Source organism: Agrilus planipennis, unplaced genomic scaffold (genome assembly GCF_000699045.2).
Source record: "Agrilus planipennis isolate EAB-ADULT unplaced genomic scaffold, Apla_2.0 scaffold207, whole genome shotgun sequence".
NCBI classification, from domain to species: domain Eukaryota; kingdom Metazoa; phylum Arthropoda; class Insecta; order Coleoptera; family Buprestidae; genus Agrilus; species Agrilus planipennis.
Window position 1 is genome coordinate 568,202 of NW_020438969.1, and position 7,287 is coordinate 575,488.

The following is a 7,287-nucleotide window of genomic DNA, read 5'->3' on the forward strand; positions in this document are numbered from 1 at the left end:
AATGCAACGTAGTAATAAGATATTTTTTTATAAATTTAATAGATAACTGAATTAACAAAAAAGAACACTAGGCAAAATCGACTTAATTACTATAATGTAGAGGTTTAAAGGTAACGCAAAGTTGTTTATATGTATCTCAGGTAAATAAAATCAATGGCTGGCAACACGAGAGCAATCATGTTATTTTATACACGGTCTCCAACTTGGAACACTCCACCTCTTTCAACTCAAGTTAAGTATAACGAAGTAACTTTTCTTCGTTAGCAACAATTTCAATTTGCAGCATCTTCGAATGAAACCAGTACTACGGTACTCACTCGATCCTTTCATGTAGCCGATGTTCACCACCGTCTCTCTGCATGATCTGAACGCACTCATCCCTTTCCACTATTTCATAAATAAACACGTATTACCACCTCATCACCATATCACGTCTTACAAGTAAAAAATTAACATATAAGGATAAACATGAAGTATGTAGACATAAGACTATACCACTAGTAAACATTATAAACTTAACTGTTGCTACAGGCATCTGCACAGATTATTGTAAGATTCTGAATGTTATAATGCCAATTCTAACAACTACAGGCCTATATAGATGATCGAATTTCGCCAAATAGTCGAAAAAAGTCTTTATAAAACGCTACATTTTTATAAACAAAATAATATTCTCCATAAAAATCAGTGTGGCATCAGGTGCAAATTTTAACTTCCTATGCAATAGCTAGATTAATTGATTTTGTATATAAAAATTTAGGTGGCATCTGTCTAACAGTAGCTATTTTTATAGATCTTAGAAAGGCTTTTGATACGGTCGATTACATCCTCTTGAATAAACTGAACAGATATAAATTAAGGGATGTTCCATTTAAATTAGTGAAAAATTTTCTAAGCAACAAAGGCCAATGGTGGGGTATCTAGTGATACCAATAAAATACGAAGTCCCACAAGGAGCTATTTGTTGGACCACTAGTATTCTTATATATCAATGAACTTTTTGAATTAATATCATATGATAATACAATTGCATTCGCTGATGACACAGGTTTAGTGTATGCGGTAATACGTAGAAACAAGTATTGGTTACACTTAGTAATCAGCAAAATGCAATAGCAAAATAGTGTTGAAAAAACGGTTTGCAAGATATTTAAAATGCAGATAAATAATACCCCACCTGATCTAATAATTAAAGTTGATAATGCAGGCATAATAGAGCACCTAAATATAGTTGAATACTTAGGTATTTATATAGGCAATAATTTAAAACGGAGGAACCAACTAATAATACTGTAATTTATATATAGGTAAATTTTTACTTGCACAAATTAAAAAAAAATACTAAATATTAGTATATTGAAAACGGTCTATTTTTTATAAAGATTATTTTTAGTAATAACTCCAATTGACAGACCTCTATTACATTGTGCAAGTAATAATGCTACATTTTGAAAAATTAAGGGACAAATATGTTAGATCGCAAAGCGCCACTAAATATGAAAATATAATCACAACTAGAAACACGAAGGAAAAGAATTGACTTCAAAGCTATAGTTATTTCAATTTACTCCCAAAAGATCTAAATATAAGCAATATAACGACAGCAAGTAAAAGAAAAATTCTATGCAAAAGTATATGCAAATAGATAATAGTCTTAGTTTTATATCGTATAAGAAAAAGATCTCTATAAATCTCAATCCTCATTTGTAAATATTATTAATACAAACAAAGTGTAAGTAAATCCTATCAATTGACATTAGTTTATGAGTTCTTTTATGTTTTGTAAGTTGTATAAATTATACTGGATCGACAAAAAGGCAATGCCTCCTAGTTGGATATACCAGATCTAATTTTATCCTTCTCTGCTATATTAAATTTAGTACATGTTATTGTTTCTGGTTTCTAAAAAAAATATCGCGATGTAAGGCAAGAGGATATTCAGTAAGTCCAATACGTTGTTGATTACTTCATTATCTTCCCAGGATCCCTTAAACGGATTGGTTAGATTACAACAGATTGATGCCAGTTGCTTTTCTCCACAGATGAACAATATTTGCAGTTTTCCACGAAAGGCTAAAATGTTATCGTGCTCGATATCGGACTCGTATTCCTGTAGTCATCGTAACCACCGTTAATCTCTCCTTTCGTGTTCTTGAATTGCAGTAACCAGTTTAGCGAGGCGTGGCCCGTTCTTAAAAGTTCTATCCGTACAGGTATTTAAGGATATGTTTGACGATTTTAATCATCAACCGAGCGGCGTGGCCTAGAGGTTTAGACCATTGCTTAGCATTCGGGAGGACGCCGGTTCAATTCCGGTCCGCCTGCTTTGGTCCAAGTTTTTCTGTGNTTGGATCACTTAGGCAAATGCTGAGGCAGTAATATTCCACAGATAATCTTTCATTCTCTTCTGTCTTCATTTCGTCCGTCTCATCTTTCTCACCCGAACCACCACCCACCCATTCCCACGATTCCTGAAAGCAGGCTGAAGAGGGCCTTTGGCCTATCTTCCGGCGTAGTCCGGAGGGACTGCCCGCCTACCAGCATTACTGGCTGGTGGGAATGAAACACCCAAAAGTTTTTGATATTAATCACAGCCAGTAGTTCTCAACGGGTGACAGTAGTTACTTTCCTGCTTGTGGAGTGTTTTACTAAAGTGCCCGATGACCTTTCCTTTCCGTCTTGGACTTAGGATGACATACCATCAAGTCCCATATTACCAACGGCGGCACAACGATGAAGGGCTCGTTGAACTGTGGGTACTTCAAAATTAGAGCTCCAGATAGTGCAATTTTTAAGTTTTCAAATGCAACGTAGGACTATAACTGTAAATTGAAAAACTCAGAAGCTACATCGATGGGGTATACAGTGCCGGTTGTTGTTCAGTTAAAGATCAGCAAAGGGTACTACACATAATGTTTACAGACGTCTATTACGATAAAAATTAAATAACATTTAATCATCGCTAATAGTATGCAGCATTATTTAAATTACATGTCAGCATGTAAGCACACAAAAGAAAGAAAAAGATGTAAGTTACTTACACGTTAGAAGGCAAATGAATATCAATAAGTAAATTTCCACACAATGATTGAGGTATTGACAAGGTGCGTAACTTTTTTCCCTGTAAACACACACATAAGCTACTCAAACAACGTTTTCCTTTCTAGGAACAAAATTCCTTTACTCGGCCTATTCTCAATTTCAAAGGACGTAGTGTACCTTCCTGTAGAATACCAACTAACCCCTCTGAAGTTGTGGTCCATTAACCATGTGCCACGTGTTCCTATTTTGTAGATTACCCAAAAAATTCATTGGACTAGCGTGCTCAAAAATATTTCTTTAGCTGGCAAATGCTGGAGCCTCGATGTTTTCTCCTCTTCCAAGTTTACTTCAAAGGGATCGAAGCGAGGGTGACTAGGAGGTAGGTAGGAAAGGCCGTTAGCAAAACACTTAACTCTTCATAAGTTAACGACGCGTTTCCGACTATTCGTCTTATCTGATGTTTCACCGGTTTTACTGTGAACTTCCACAAACGGTCGAAATGTGGGACCGGCTAGCGATAAAATGCCACGAAATGCGCTCTGATGGTTTTTACCAAATCACATAGGTACGTTAACTTTATCTACGATGTTATCATAAACTTCTTTTAGTTCCATTAGCTCCAACAAAGTTGTTTCTATTATTAGAATATATGTGAGCAACCTTACCTCTACGTATCATAAAACGCTTGAGTGCAGCCAAGAATGCATCACTAGATAGATCACAGACCAGTTCAGTGTGAGCTGATTAGGTTCAAAAGCAAACGAAAATAGCCGCGTGAACTTTCGAACAACGTTTTAATGCATGATGGAGTTTTATTTAACTAGGGAAGTATCGCAGTAGTTAATACCGCGCATTGAAAATGGTCTGCCTGTTATATCCCTAACATCGAACGCAATTTTTAATAATTTTTATTCGACTGATTTAAGACAGTGAAGACTTACTACATTTCTCGGAAATCTTAACTTATTGAGGTTTTCTAGCTACTGCCTATAGTCAAACCATGTGGTGTATATAAGGTGTTTCTCAAATAAGTATCAAGCTTTGGAGGGTGTCAATTAGATGCAATACGGAATCGCAACCGAGTTGATATAAGGACTCAGAAGCGACAACGATGGTGTAAAAATTACAACTACTACTATTACACATAATGTTTAAATGACTATCACGGTATAAATACATTAATAACAAAATTTGTTCATTGCTGGTGTGGCACTATACGAGGGTGGATTGATAAGTTTCCGGCCTGACCAAGAAAAACAAGGTTTTTAAAAATTTTTTTTTTTTATTTCTCAACATAATCTCCTCCAAGGCTGATACATTTCTCATAGCGGTGTTCCAGTCTATTAATGCCATCTCTATAGACTGATTCGTCAAGCTCCTCAAAATAACCATTTACAGCTTCGATTACTTCNCCTACACTAGCAAGGAGATCGGGCTGAAACTATAGCTACAAGCTATCCAAGGATGGTACTATAGAATGTCACCTCAAGGTAGGCCTAGTGGCGTCATCTCTTGGTTAGGCCGGAAACTTATCAATCCACCCTTGTATTTCATCTCAGCATGCGAGTACACAAAAAAATGTAAGTTAAGATACTTATAAAGACAAATTTTTACGCCGCCCTTAAGCTATTGCCATTACATAGTACACACACACATCAGTACACTATAAAAATTGTTCATAATTTGAATTCCGTTTTAGAAGACAGGTATTAAGACGTCTATCAAAATTATTTCTCAATCGAACAGAAAAGTTCGGCAGTCACACCAATACTGACTATCATTATTTCGTTAAACATTTGTCCGTAAACAACACCTTGTGAAAACAATTCGGCTCTGCAGTACTTTCCTGTCGAAACCACTAGCAGCTGAAAATCAGTTTCCTGTAAGGCTTGTATGTAAATGATAAAGATGCAGTAAGTGCTCTTTTAACATTTGCCACACGAGGAGCCAACGTTACGTACTATTGCGGAAAACTACTTTGGAGGTTGTCTTGATCTAATCTAACAAATAATAAACAATACGTGAGCAAAAAATACAAAAGAAATATAACACTGATACTGTTAGTTATACCAGCTGATTGAATATGATGATTTGCCTGTATTTTTAACTACGTTTCCCTCAAAAACGGTTAACTTTCGAATCTGTAAACATTTACTTAATTTTTTTATTTTATAGTGCCTTATCAGCTCCTGAACGGTTGCTACTTATTTTAGAAACACGTTGTACGTTTAATGGTACCGATTCGTCCCAATCCCACTTCATCTGCCAAAGTTTCCTGTGACCGTAACTGCACTTAGAGGATGAAAAATTTGAGCCACGCCCGACAAAAGTGATTTTTTTTGTAATTTTTTGAGGTGGATCATATCTCCTTAAGGAAATTAATAATTTACTGAATTCCACTGCAAAACAATTTTTTTTTATTGACGTCTTTATCTACAGTGAGAGATGCATTTGCGAAACTCGAAATTGCTCTTTTTAAGAATAATTATGACTTCATCGCGAGTGAGTTGTGGGAAGGTCAGAAATGCTATTATTACCTGCTAAAAAATCATCTAAACAAAAGTTTTTCAAGATTGTCTTTGCTCTGAGAGGAAAAGAAGACAGATTTTCGCGAGATAATTGGTGCAAACATCAAATTTCTAAAAATGTACCAATGTCACATATATTTAGCTGATAGTTCAATACTTCGCCAACCTATTCTGATCGTCAAATAATTTGCTGAAATTGCCTATCTTCAGATGCTACGAGTACTTTTTTAATTTAGGTTATAAAGAAAGAAAACGCTTAAGAGTTGAACTCTGACTCGCCTAATACTGACGGTTCCTTTTAAACGGAAGCTTGTTAGAGATCTCGATGATGAAATTCGTTTCTTCGGGAGAAAAGTTATCATTATGTCATCCATTTTTCAAAACCTGGGGAAGTCTTTGCTTTTCTTTTTTAACAGTTTATTTACACACTTACGCTTAAGGATTTATACAAAGAAGAGAGTCTGAGCAAGACAAAAAAAAAACACTGGTTAGGAACATTAAATCATCAAAAGACATCCAGCCATCCGTACGACTGGGTAGTGTCGGATTCCCGAGGAAGAAGTCCTCAGTCCTACCGACTAAAACCCCTTTACCTCAGGCCGTTATAGGATCAATTAAGGATCCTCTTCAGTCAATTGTTTGGGTTTTATGGGATTGTGTATTTGAAAATGAATTATTGGGTTAGAAAAAAGAGCGGTGGTTCTACAATAAAAATTAATAAAAATAGGAAAAAGGATTATTGAACGAATAAAGAGAAAAATAAGGAGAAAGTCAGAAAAAATAGAGAAAAAGGAAAGGCTTAAGAGGGAAACTACAACCAAATAGCGAAAAAAAAAAAACGTAAAGCAAAATATAAATACTGTAGCGAGCACCAGTGTGTTTGTATGCGATCGAGCAAACGTGTGCGTGAACAGCTTATCAATTCGCCGACTAGCCGCGGGCGCCTTTCTTCATGTGCGCCGTATTTGTAAATGTGTGTGTCGTACCTGCGTTCTGGGAAAGCATTAAACAGTTAAAAGGAAAAAGAAACTATCCGGATGTTTCCAGAAGGTTCCCGAAAGTAAACAAAAGAGTAGTTAAAGGAAGAGACGATCGCCGAGAGCAAGTAGAAATAAATTGACCGTTGAAGAAGTGAATCGGGAAATAAATTGACAGTGATAGCAGTGAAATAAATAGCACAGAGAATAGTGACATATCAACACTAGTGTTAATAAATGGAATAATTCATAACCTAAGTTTAGTAATAATTTAATAGTGTTTTTAAGTTCTTTAATAATTAGTATAAATAAGTAGTTTTTGTCGTTCTCAGTCTTAGAAGTACATTTTGATAAATCCACGAACATTACAATACATTATTGGAATTTAAAATAGAAGATAAAGTATTGTAATGTTCGTGGGTTTAACAAATTAACTTTAAGACTCATAACGACAAAAACTATTTATTTACACAAATTATTGTTGAAGGATTTAAAAAACACTATTAAATTATTACTACACTTAGGGAATTATTCTATTTATTTACACTTCTGTCACTATTCACTATGCTATTTATTTCTTGATTCACTTCTGCAACGGTCAATTTATTTCTTCTCTCTCGGCGATCGTCTCTTCCTCTTGTGTCCTTTCTGGAACTTTCTCGAGCCGTCCGGAAAAGTTTCGTAATTGTAATTGCGTTCCCGGAACGCAGGTACGACACACACGTTTACAGATACGGCGC